This window comes from Amblyomma maculatum, chromosome 1 (assembly GCF_055883805.1).
Source record: "Amblyomma maculatum isolate TAMU_Amacu chromosome 1, ASM5588380v1, whole genome shotgun sequence".
Classification (NCBI taxonomy): domain Eukaryota; kingdom Metazoa; phylum Arthropoda; class Arachnida; order Ixodida; family Ixodidae; genus Amblyomma; species Amblyomma maculatum.
In genome coordinates, this window is record NC_139344.1 from 201,474,371 (window position 1) to 201,487,508 (window position 13,138).

Consider the following 13,138-nt stretch of genomic DNA (forward strand, 5'->3'; position numbering starts at 1 on the left):
CTGCCGACTCCGGTCGTTGAGGGTCCGTTCAATAGAGGACGCTTCTCTTTCTATTTCGGGAATAGTTCTGGGTGGATTTCTCACGAGGCCAGCAAAAAGCGATTTTTTGACGCCTCGCGAGCAAGAAGACGAAGTGTGTCCTCGTGGAACGCTTTCTATCAGTATCCTGCGTTTTCCTGTGCTTTGTTTTTGGCGTGTCTATCGTGGGGACGCCATTTCTCGTCGTATGGAGGTGGCATCCGACCATACTGGCGGCTCCCTCCTTGAGTTCTTCGAGGAAACGTAGCAGCCTTACGAGTGCCTCTGACAGCGAGGGTATGTACTTCAGTGAGGACAGTAGTGAAGGCGAATTTGAGACATACCTCAGCCGGATGACCAAAATACGACTATTAAGAGCCGCTTCGTCATCAAGCCAGTCCACTCTGGAGACAAATGGTCAAGCACTGACGCACACAATTCTCCTCCTGCCTGTGCATTGATCTGACAACATGAGATAGCGTAACAGCTGTTAAGCCATCTCATGTTAAGCCGTCTCAGAGACAGCTTGCCTAGGCAAGCTGTCTCTGTGCAACTTGAAGCCCTCGTGCCTACCGAAATTAAAGATATTCGGGTGAACTCGCGCAAGAATGTCATTGCAGTAGACGTCCATCACGCATTTGCGCTAGAATCGCTGCGGTCCATCTCTGAACTCGGAGGTGTACCAATACATACAGTTATTCCGCTGAGCGAGGAGTCTTCTGGTGTCATCTATGACGTTGATGAGGCTATCACGAAAGATGATGTGACCATACTCGTGAAGCCAACAAAAGAAGGTACCGGGATTCTTCGGGTGTCACGACTTGGAAATTCTCGCTGCGTGAAGATTATCTTCAAAGACAACAGCCTGCCATCACACGTGAAGTCAGGGCACTTTCGTCATGCTCTACGGCCATCCATACTAAAGCCCCTACATGGTCATAAATGTATGAAACTGGGCAATTTTAGCGCAGTCTGCAGCAATGCGAGTGTGTGCTCCCGTTGTGCCGAACGTCATGACGCTGAGACATGTACCGCACAGAGTTTGAGGTGTTCAAACTACAACGGTCCGCATGAAGCTTCATATAGAGATTGCCCGCTGATAAAATGAGCGCGTTGTCCTAAAGCAAATGGCCCGAGACAATTGAACGCACCACGAAGGTTATTCGCAGAGGACGTGCCCAACGAAAGAGGAATTCCAGAAAGGTCGCAGTCAACGACAGTCGTGCAACCTCGCAGCTGGCGCCTCCTCTTCAGCTCCTCCGGTTCCACCTCGTCCCAGTGTGACCAGCAAACGCACTACGCAGAATGAAGACCAGATGGCGTCAGGGTCGACTCCTTGGCCAGCTCTTCCACCATTAAATCCTCCTGAGGCACCTCGACGTAAGCTCACATCATCGAGCACATCCACCACTCTGGACGGGCTTCCGGAGCAAGATCGCCAAACCTTGTGATCTTAAAGGAGTGTATAGACACATAATTTTTGAGTTCGTGTTTTGTTCTTTGTAATGATAACTAAGACATTACTGTATACGGATCACCACGGCATATTCGCCTCCGACTGCTGAATAATTTATGATCGAATTTCTTTTCTCACCTGTTTCGGTTTCGATTTCAACAGCCGAGCGATGGCTGTGACGTCATAGTCAAGTCTAGGTTACGCGAGGGAGGAAAATACAGAGATATAATCATTGTGTCATTTGATTTCACTACAATGGTAAAAAAAGCCATCCTGCCTCAAGAACAGGAATCACTAAATGTGAAGAGTCAGCGATTATATAACTGTTTTTTCATGCCGCGCGTCAAGACATGATTGTGACGTCACAGCCTTCTCTCGGTTGCTGAAGCCGAAACGGGTGAGAAAAGAAAATTCAATGATAAATTATTTAGCGGTCGTACGCGAAAACTGCGTGCGGATCAATGTACAGGAATTACTTTAACGAGAAGAAAAATGCCACCAAAATTTGGTGTCTATAGTCCTTTAAGGCCGATGGTCAATTCCATTTGACCTCTACTACAGGCTCTGCAATCTCCAACTGCTCGAAGTTTCTTGGTGGTGCTTGACTCTCTTGGTCCAGCACTTCAGGATCTTTAAACTACAATGACTGGCCAATTCGTCCCACGTTTTGTAAGGAAGTCAGGGCCGCCGCGCTCTTTCAGTGCAACGCAAGAGGCCTGAAGTCACGAATTTCAGGCTTGGGGCAATATTTCTTCTCCAACTACTTCCCGATATTGGTCATCTGCGAGCCTAATTTAACTCAAGCAATCAGGCCCTCCTGGTATGGATCTTTTTTCGCTCCTACATGCGGAGAGCGCAGCAGTCTGATACATCCCCACTGACGGGACATACGTTTGCTGCCCGGTCCCATCTCACAATAAAAATTGGTGCGTGAAGTGAATTGAACGTTAGAATTGACACTGACTGCAGTATATGTCTCCCTCCTCTCAATTGGACTGCTAAAGGCTGAAGGCCATCACGGAGGCAACCCGGGCCCCTTGGACCATTACTGGCGATTTTCACGCCCACCACTTACTATGAGGAAGTATCAGAATCAACGCCAGAGGAAGGAATCTGGCCTTATTTGCTTCCGATAATGACCTCTATATATTGAGTAACGGCAGTCCGGCTCATACGCGGCTGTTCATACAGCAGTTGCCTGGACCTGACATTTATTTATTTCTCGGTCTTTGCACCGGTGTGTTCACTGGTTTTGTGATGTGGAGACCCGTGGGGGTGACCACATTCCTACTTACCTCAAAATAAATGGACTTCGTTCATCCGGCCCAACTAAGCTCATGCACGTCGACTGGACAGTATTTCAAAAGCGTATGGAGGAGGCGTGCAAAGCTGTAGCGCCCTCTTGGGTGGCGCCGGAAACCCGGATATTGCGCGGCGCCCGGCGAAGAAAATAAAGACGGCGCCTGGTCGTCGCTCGTGCAGTCTCTGCAGGCAGTCTTGATCTGCTTCCAATCAACAGCAGTCTTGTTCCTTCGCTCCTGAGGTGTTAAGCCTTCATCTGGGGATCTAGGAAGAGAAATGACCGAACCCGCAGCATCCACGGAACATGACTCACGTCCGCAGGACGTCTTCTCACTGCAAGTTAGTCTCCAACCTTTCTGGGCCAGAACCCGCATGTTTGGTCCACTAGATCGAGGCGCAATTTCGCCTTGCCCGCATCAGATCGGAGACGACATGATACTTCTATGTCACCTCGAGCCTTCCTCCCTACGTTGTCAGCGAACTCTCCAACGTTCTCTCCGCCCCCATGGGAGATGCACCATATCAGCACCTGAAAACCAAGATGCTGGAGAGATTTATGCCGTCGGAGCGCTCCCGCCTCCAGCAGCTCCTTACCGAGGAAGACCTTGGCGATCGCCGCCCTTCCCAGCTTGTGCGCCGGATGCGCTAGCTTCTCGATGAGAGCGATACCTCCAACAACTCATCGTTGCTTCGACAGATTTTCCTGCAACGGCTTCCCCAGTCCATCCGCCTCGCCCTTGCGGCGGCCGGTGACATCACCCTCGACCGCCTAGCTGAGCTCGCCGATAACATTCATGAGGCGACCTCCCAATCCATCACTGCGGTTTTGCCGTCTACAGATACGGCGATTTCGCGCCTGATGGCCCGTCTCGATGAGCTTGCCGCCTCAGTCGCCGCACTCTTCAACCTACCGCAGGAGATTCGGCCGCCTCGTTTCGATCATCGCGCTCTTTCGCGCACACGTCAAGCTCGGAGTCCCAGCCCTCCGGCTCTTTGCTGTTAACACCAGCGTTTTCGACACCGGGCCACGAAGTGTACACCGGCCTGTTAGTGGTCGGGAAACGCCCGCCGGAATCACTAACGGCGGCGTGGGGTCCCGCCGGTAGTCCGAGCAGCCTATTTATGGTAATTGGCACATTCTCCGGCACCCGGTTTCTTATAGACACGGGCGCGGAAATCAGTGTGGTTCCACCGACTAAGGCTGATCGCTCCAAGTCATCAAGGCAGTCGCTCTGGGCTGCCAACGTCTCATATATAGCCACATACGGACTAAGATCTCTCATCCTCGACTTCGGGCTTAGCCGCACTTTTCGATGGGTATTCTTCATCGCAGACGTGGTACACCCGATCATCGGCTCGGACTTATCTCAACTTTGACTTGGACGTTAGCGTGCAGCGTCGTCACCTTACTGACAGTCTGACTCATCTATCTCGGGAGTCTTGACTGACCTTGATCCTCTGGACATCCGCACGCTACCTTCCTCCAAGTTCGAAAAGGTGCTGGCGGATTTCTCGGAACTGATCAAGCAATGCAACCTCACTCAGGCGCCGAAACATACGGTGACACAACACATCGTCACTCGGGGGCCGCCCACAGCTGCTCGACCACATCGCTTGTTTGAAAACTGTCTCGCTATCGCGAAACCTGAGTTCGACCACATGTGGTAGCTCGGCATTATACACTCGTCTAGCGCGTGGGCGTCTCCGCTGCATCTAGTGCCCAAGCGGGATCTCGATGACTGGCGTTCCTGTGGCCACTATGGGGCATTGAATTCCAAGACTGTCCACGACAGCTATCCGCTGCCCCAGATCCAGCACTTTAATCACGCCTCACCGGTTGCACCATTTTTAGCAAAGTTGACCTGGTGAAGGCGTATCACTAAATTCCCATCAAACCCGCCGACATACATAAAACCGCCATTACGGCGCCCTTTGGTTTGTTTGAGTATGGGCGGAAAGGACTACGCAATTCGGCTCAAACCGTCTAGCGGTTCATGGCTGAGGACACGCGGGGCCTGCTGCCTGTCTTCGCGTACCTGGATGATGTCCTCATCGCCAGCCCTATGCCTGAAGGTCATGGGCAGTACCTACGTGCTCTGTTCAAGCGTCTACTGCAGTACGGCCAGGTTGTGAATGCCTTCAAGTGTGTTTTTGGCGCCTGTGAGCTAGAGTTCTTGGGTCATCACATATCCTCGGAGGGTATCCGCCCTCTCGCGTCCACATCAAGAATTATCCCCAGCCTACAACACTGCGCCACTTACGGCAATTCCTGGGGCTGGTAAATGTTTCCAGGCGCTTCATCCCACACGGTGCATAGCTGCTTCGCCCGCTCACTGACCTCCTCCGGTCAACCGCTGGCATTTCCTCCGCCATTTCTTGGTCATCAGAAGCCAGGGTCGCCTTTACTGCCACAGAACAAGCAGTCGCGAACGCCGTACTTCTGGTCCATCCACGCAGCAATGCCCCTACGAGATGAATAGTGGATGCCTCCAGCGTGGCCGTCGGAGCCGTCTTACAGCAGTACATTAACTCCTAGTGGATACCACTGTCTTTTTATTCTAGAAAGCTACTTCCTGCTGAGACGCGCCGCAGCGTTTTTGGCCGAGAGCTGCTGGCCATCTACTCCGCGACACAGCACCTGCGGCATTTCGTAGAACGATGCCAATTTCACGTGCTGACTCATCATAAGCCTGTGGCATATGTATTCCGCACCAACTCCTCGAAGTACGTCTCACGCGAACTCCGCCAACTCGGTTTTATCTCGGAGTTTAATGCCGACATTCGCTATGTGCAAGGTGCCACCAAACTACCGCTGTAACCCTCTCTCTTATTGCCGCGGTGGACACTCCATCTCCCACCGTCGACTGGGCCGCATTCTCTTCCACCTAGCAGAATGACAGAGAGCTCGCCGCTTTTCGAGAGAACCCCCGTTCCCTCCAACTGCGGCTTGTGCTCTATCCCTGCTCGCCTAAGCCCTTGTGGTGCGATGTGTCAACAGGCCTTCACCGCCAATTTGTTCCGGCTTCGCTACATCACCCCATCTTCCATTCTCTACATGACATATGCCACCCAGGCATTCGGTCTACTCAGCGACTTCTCACCCAGCGCTATGTTTGGCCCAGAATCAATGCTGATGTGCGCACTTGGACGCCCCTGCCTGCCCTGCCAGACGACCAAGGTCTGGCGTCATACCAAGACGCCTTCCCAGGCCTTCCTACCACCTGGTCATCGTTTCGACCACGTACATCTCGACATCGTGGGCCCTCTACCCGTGTTTCGAGGCTACCGTTATATCCTGACCATGGTCGACGTCTTCACTCACTCGCTGGCTGGAGGCAGTCCCCATTCCTGACATCACCATGAAGACTGTTTCCCGCGCCTTCATTTCTGCGTAGGTATCTCGATTTGGTTGTCCTGGCAACGTGACAACCGACCGTGGCCGCCAGTTTGAGTCCTCCCTGTTTGCTTCCCTTAATAATATTCTCGGCGCCAAGCATTGTCGAACCACTGTATATCACCCGTGTGTCAACGGCATGGTGCAATGACTTCAATCCCAATTGGAGGCCGCTTTAGCTGCTCGCCTTAATTGTGCCACCTTGGTTGACTCCTTACCCCTTGTGCTCCTTGGTCTACGGGCCTGCTCAGCTGTAGCGCTGGTGTATGGTAGTGCTCTGCGTCTTCCGGGAGACTTCTTTGCATCACAGCGGCTCCCAGCCCAGCCCCAAGAATTCCTCAACGCCTGTTGGACTGCGTTAAAGACCTCCGGCCTACTCCACCGTATCCGTCCCGCCACCATACTATTTTTGTGCGCCCTGACATGGCCACTTCGATCTACGTTTTTGTGCGCCGCGATGCTGTCCGAGCTGCAGTAACACCGGCCTACAACGGACCTGTGCGCGTTCTCCACCTCACCTCGAAAGCCGCCACCCTCCTACAGAACGGCCGGGCAGAGACCGTCAGCCTAGACCGCCTTAAGCCGGTTTACATGGAGACCGCAGTGGACAGTCGGATCGCCACATGACCTCCTGCTCCAGTATCGGCGGGGAGCCTGTAGCGCCCTCTTGGGTGGCGCCGAAAACCCGGATATTGCACCCCACCCAGCGAAGAAAATGAAACCGGCGGCTGGTCGTGGCGTGTGCAGTCTTTTCAGTCTTGTTCTGGTACCAATTAACAGTAGTCTTGTTCCTTCGCTCTTGAGGCGTTAGGCCTTCAATGCCATCACTGGCAGGTGAGAGGACACTACAGCAAATGCTGTGACTGTTACAGTAATCACATGTCGTCATCTAAAATACGCAGTGACTTTGACTACCTCTACGGCGGCGAGCAGAAAGACGATACAGACGATCCAGGTGCTTAACTGATGGGAAAGTGGCTAGACGTACGCAGAAAAAAAATCAAGCGATGGATGAATATACTGTCGGACCAGCGCTCGAGGTCTTTCTGCCAGCAATTTGATCCCCGAAATTACATGTCCCTCATGTGGCACACTGTTTCCACAGCAAAGACAGCCATTTTGTGGTTTGGCTCTAGATCAAAAAAGTAAACAGATTGAGGTAGGAACTGACTTCTGTAAGAAAATTGCGGGTGCAACGACTGATAGAATGCGATGAGGGGGCTAGTTGGTAAGGCATTATTGAAAAACAAAACTGCGCAAAAAAGGAGAGGAAAAGAGACGACGACTACCTCGGGTTTCCAGCGTGTTTCTACAGTCTCACAGGAATCAGCGATGGATGTCATTTTTTTCTCGTGAGGAACTCGACTCTGCTCTTGTAATATGTAGGTGTTCGTCCTCATCTGGACCAGATGGAATCCTATGCTGCGCTGTCCCATCTTGGCAACGACGCATTATCAGAGCTCATCAAACATTATAACCACTCTTGGGTCGACGGTGTTGTTCCTCCGGGATAAAAATCTAGTCGGTTGATACCCCTCTAAAACCAGGGAAATCACCGCTCGAGATCACATCCTACAGGTCAATAGCTTTGGCCAGTTGCGTGGGAAAGGTCATGGAAAGAATAGTTTTGAGGTGCCTTGAGTGGTACCTCGAGCACTACAAAATATACCCCAAAACCCCAAAGCAATGGCCGGCTTTCGGTACGGTCACGGCTATATTTAGCGTCGTTTACCCCGTGTCCACGGTTCAATAATAGAAATGAATGAAACGTCTGTCCGTGGTACTCTTTCTTGGTATGAAAGGTGCCTATACAACGTGGACCATGAAGCCATCCTTGATGCGCTGGAAACTGTGGGCATCGGTGGCCGGATGTTTGCTTGGATAGATAGCTATCTGATAAGATTATTTTTTATTCAGTATGAAGGTGGCTCGACTTCAGCATATTGTCACGCTACTGACGTCGATGAAGGATTGTTTTGGTGTGGCAGAAGAAGAGGAAGAAGCATTGGTGTCTGGGGGCTAGTAGGCTGCACCTTGTCTTGCTGCCACAGCACTTTAAATAAACACCCCCTTTCTTATTTCACCGTAACAACTTGGTGGAAGGTACTCCTTTCGATCACTACCTACGGCGCAGCAATACCAACTGCAGTTTCGACGTAGTCGCCACCTTGCTGGACTGCCACCGCTCCCAACCATCATGGACCACACCGACTCTAACTGTGCAAGCCGTGACGCTGCAAGCCAGGCTGGTGACAGGCCTGTCCCTGCCTCGCTGAGACCCTCTGTCTAGCCGAAGAAGCTCGGAGAATCATCCGATTACTGTCTGGTGCTTCACAAGAACGTTTTAAAGTATACGATACGATGCAAGTCACCGGCGGGTCACGTACTCTATAGGCGATTTATTCTGGCTGTGGCGTCCAATTCGGCGCCGTGGCCTTCATCAAAAACTCTTGGCCCACTATGACGCCCCATATGTGGTTGTCAAAAGCATCAGTGATTTAATTTATGCAATAGCCCGCCGACAGCATCGGGTTGTCGGTCTGCCAAAACCGCACTATGTCATGTTGCCCGCTTGAAGCCGTGTCAGCCTCGCACGACTCGCGAACACGCCCAGAGGGCTTAGGCTGAGTAGGGGGGAAATGAGGGCTTAGGCTGAGTAGGGGAAATTTCACGCTACTGACGACAATGAAGGATTGTGCTGGTGGGGCAGAAGAAGAGGAAGAAGCGTTGGTGTCTGGGGGCTAGTAGGCTTCACCTTGTACCGCTGCCACAGCACTGTAAATAAACACCCCCTTTCTTTTTTCACCGTAACAATATTATACCCACCGTGGCGTGCACCCGGGTGGTGTGCTCAGCCCTACTTTGTTTAATTTAACACTCATCGCCCTCCCAGAGAACCTCCCTTTCACCGTCCAGTTCTGCATTTAGGCCTCCTCTGCGACGCATCTCTAGGCGCCTGCAAGACTTCAACGGGCTGCAACAACAACTTCGTCAAGATTATCTTCAGAAGCAGGGTCTCAGCGCTTCACTGGAAAAGTGCCCTCTAGTGGCATTTACAAGTAAATCTACGAAACCATATTCAATATGCATCGACGGTCATAACATTCCTTGCTACAAATCTCATCGTTTCTTAGGGATTCTGATAGACCGCAATCTATCATGGAGCCCGCATTGCACCTTATTAAAAAAAAAAAGCTAACATCCATCACTCACTTACTCCGCTTTCTTGATGGGATATTATGGGGCTCGTCGCTACAGTCAGTGCTGCAGTTGTACAGAACACTATGTTTAGGATTCCTACGGTACAGTACACCCGTACTTTCAAACACGTACAAGACCAATTTGCGTGCCCTCCAGGCATCCCAGGGTCGGACCCTTCGCGCATGACTGGGCCTCCTCGGAGCGCATCAACAGTGGGAAGTATTGCACTCGCCAAAGACCATCCGCTTTCGACGTATATTGCGCTAGACTCCTTGCGAATGCACATATGACATATTTCAAAGGTTCCACAGCATCACCTTGCGCGAATGCCTCTGCAGAGACCACATTCTGCATTTGGAAAGATCATAGCAATGCACCAGTCATCCATTCCAAAATAATTCTCTCCGGCAGCACGAGCTCCGTCGCCCCTGTGGTGTCTGCGATGTTCAATGTGTGTGCCTCGCTATTCCGAGGATATTAAAGAAATCGAATTTATCAACGCCAGCCCTTCAGAACTGGCACTGTTCGTGTTACACAATTACTATTGGGACCGTACTCACGCCTATAAGGATGGCTTGGTAACCTCTACTATAGTTCTGCCTTCGCCATCATTATTCCTGCGAGACAGGTAAACATTTACCATCTAATTTCGCATAAACCTACCTTTACTAGAGCAGAACTGGCCGCACGTCGTGCTGCAGTGAAGTATAGTGTCTGAACAAACTCCTAAAAATGGGCTGTATTCTGTGATTCTAACCTGCCCTACAATTTCTTCAATCGGTCTTGAGCCATAACGACCATGAGCAACTTTTAGCGGAGGTACGAAATCTGCACCACTAGGCATTACAAGAGGGTCACGAAATCATCTACCAGAGGCTACCAGCCCATTGTGGAATTTTCGGCAACGGCTTAGCTAACGATGTTGCTCGATCGGCTCACTATAAAACCAACATTGTCCAGATACGATTGACAGGAGACGACGCGACAAGGTGCCTTCGACTGCTCGCGCCGAAGCGTGACTAGATAATCATGGCCTACGCCTGTATAGGCTGGACATCCCGCTCGCACCGCTGTAACCAATTACTTCAACTGCAGATACCATTCAGTATTCCCCGCTGTGATGCTACAATTTTGTGAAACGTCTATTCCCATCTCATCAGAATGGTAAACTTTCCAACGTGTGAGCGGTGCGGGTGTGATGAAACGAGTGCGCATATACTTTGTGACTGCCCTCAGTTTGAGCGTGAGCGTGCCTTCCTGGCTGCTACGCTCCGCCGCTCGGGCTCTCGCCCTCTTACAGAAGTAAGATTCTAGGCCATTGGATGACACTTTTATCAGAAAGGAAAGCAGTGAAGGTACTCCTGAAGTTATTATAGGACCCGGGGTTGCGTTCTAGATTCTCCGTGTATGCTCTCTACTCTTTTATATATAAATCTCAGGAGATGTTACTGACTCATTTGCTTGGCGCTCATTACTTTTTCACTATTTGTTCTCCTCCTCACGTGTATGGTGGCCTACTGTGCATCGCGTGTTAACCTCCTTGCCTTTTTATTCTATTTCTCTCTCTCTCTCTCTGTTTGTCTGTCTCTTGACGGCTCGCATCAAATATTCACTTTGTTATCTTCAGTCATTTCAGGATCAGCGCGGCGAAATAGGCACTTCATTTCTTCGACATTGTTAAGGATGGACTTAGATGGATCTTGGTCTTCTGGAGTATTTCCGCTCTCTTTTCTCACAGTGCTCGTGAACATGCTCAAAAGCTACTTCCTAAAGCCTTCTCGCGTCGTGAAAGAAGACTCATGGTTCTCATACCAAGTACGAGCTGCTAGTTAGAGGTGGGACTTGGGTGCCGCTAGACGGATCTTCGGCCGCTACGATGCCCGCTCCACCCAGGAAGAAGTGCCGCTGAGTGAAGGAGTTGGGAGTAAAAGGACGAAGACTTCTTTTATTTACATTTTTGAAACAGCAAAGAAGAACTAACTATGCCCGAACTCTCAGAGAGTTTTATAGGGTTCGTGTTCCCCAGATTCCCTAGGTAAATGGCGGACTTGTCCTGGAGGGAGTGTTCTTATCACTTCAATGTCACTCACATGAAAACACTGTCACTCTTGCAGACCCGCCCCCTCGAAAGAGTTAGACTAGGTAAGTAGCCTGAGACGACCCCGTCTGTCACTCCGCTCGACTTCTCAGACGAGGTGTCCGTGTAGCCGCCTTGAGGGTACCCGGGAGCCACTTGAACCTTTTTGTTCCCGGTTAATTGCCCGTCGTTGTCCGCTGTCGTTGACCAGCCGAACAACCCCGCGTTCGTTTACGGCTTGCTTTTGTGATGGCCATTACAAATCGCGTCTCGCCGTCGCCGTTCTTAACCGCTCCCCTCTTTCGGTCGGGATTTCCTGCCTCTGCGGTCCAAAGCGTCAGCTCCCGCGCCGACCCGTTGTCGCCATCTTTAACATGCCCCATCCAGTGCAAAGAAGACGTTCTGGAGCTTCAGTGCCTTGTCCCAATGGTGAAATGCAGCAACTCGTCCGTACTGATCGAGCCAGTCCTCTGGATCTTGTCCCGGGATGCGTTGAAGCTGAGTGGTTGTCGGGGCGGCTGAATCAAAACCAGAACTGTGGATTGAACCACCATAACGTAGGAGCCTCCTTACGGGTTCAGGTGGGGTCCATTAGTCGCCTGTGTTAAGTTGGGAGCCCTTGAAATCGGCAGCTGGTTCGGTGGGCTGGGGGCAGGTCTTTCGGGGCGACCAGAGAGGACTGTTGTCTCGGCTCGTAGGAGTCCGAAACATAAAGGCCAATACCTCCACCATATATCGCGAGGTGGTGACGATGCCAAAGACAGCAAACGGAGGGAATTGTATTGCACTGAAATAAATCCTTTGATCACTTGCTCCCGCAAAAGACTTAAAGGGTCACTGAAATGCTACTTGCGGAAATATCCGGATGCAAGAAATCAATAGAGGTGGCCCTTTTCAGTATTCGAGTCAAATTTGACAGCTGTGCGTGGAGTGTATAATTTGCAAATAATTTTTAAAATGATCTGACGACCGCTGGGCTGGCGACCGAAAAGGGACGACACATAACCCGCGCGCGCCGCGCACATGTAACGTCCCATGGGCTTACTGTATGGGCGCACCCGCTCATTGATGCTCCGAAGTTACGCAGGTGGGACAAGGCGTAATGGGGCGCTTGTCGCGACTTGTTTACTTCTTTTTTTTTTTCTTGCGAGCCGGCGTGGGCTGAATTGAGGGGGAGAGAGGAGCATCACTTTCGATTGTGACGGCCATTACATATCTTCAGGGCTAATAAAGGTAGTTTTTTTTTTTTACTTTACGGTGACGGTTGGTGGAATACCTAATGCTCGTGCGCGTTTTCTAGTTTTTGTAAATTGCTTTACATGGGCCCTGTAAGCAACACGGTGGCGGCGATAGCAGGAAACACGATCGTCGGTCGTCGAAGTACGAATGCCCGTTGCTTTCGGCAGTGCATTTAAAGCCGGCGCAGAAACATGGAGATAAGCCAGCTAAGGGATACAGAAAAGTCTGGAATAAAATTTAGAGAGCACTGTGGAATCTACATTGCAGAAATGCAAAAGCCTGAGCGTTGCTGGTGCACAGTGCAAAACGTTTGCTGTCATTATCATTATCAACTAAATGCACCGTCATTATCATTTCAAATGTCATCGTTGTCATTATCACTTATTGCAGCGTCGCTGTCAATGCTACTGTCACCCTCACTGTAGACAAGGAGAATTATGACGTGTGTTTC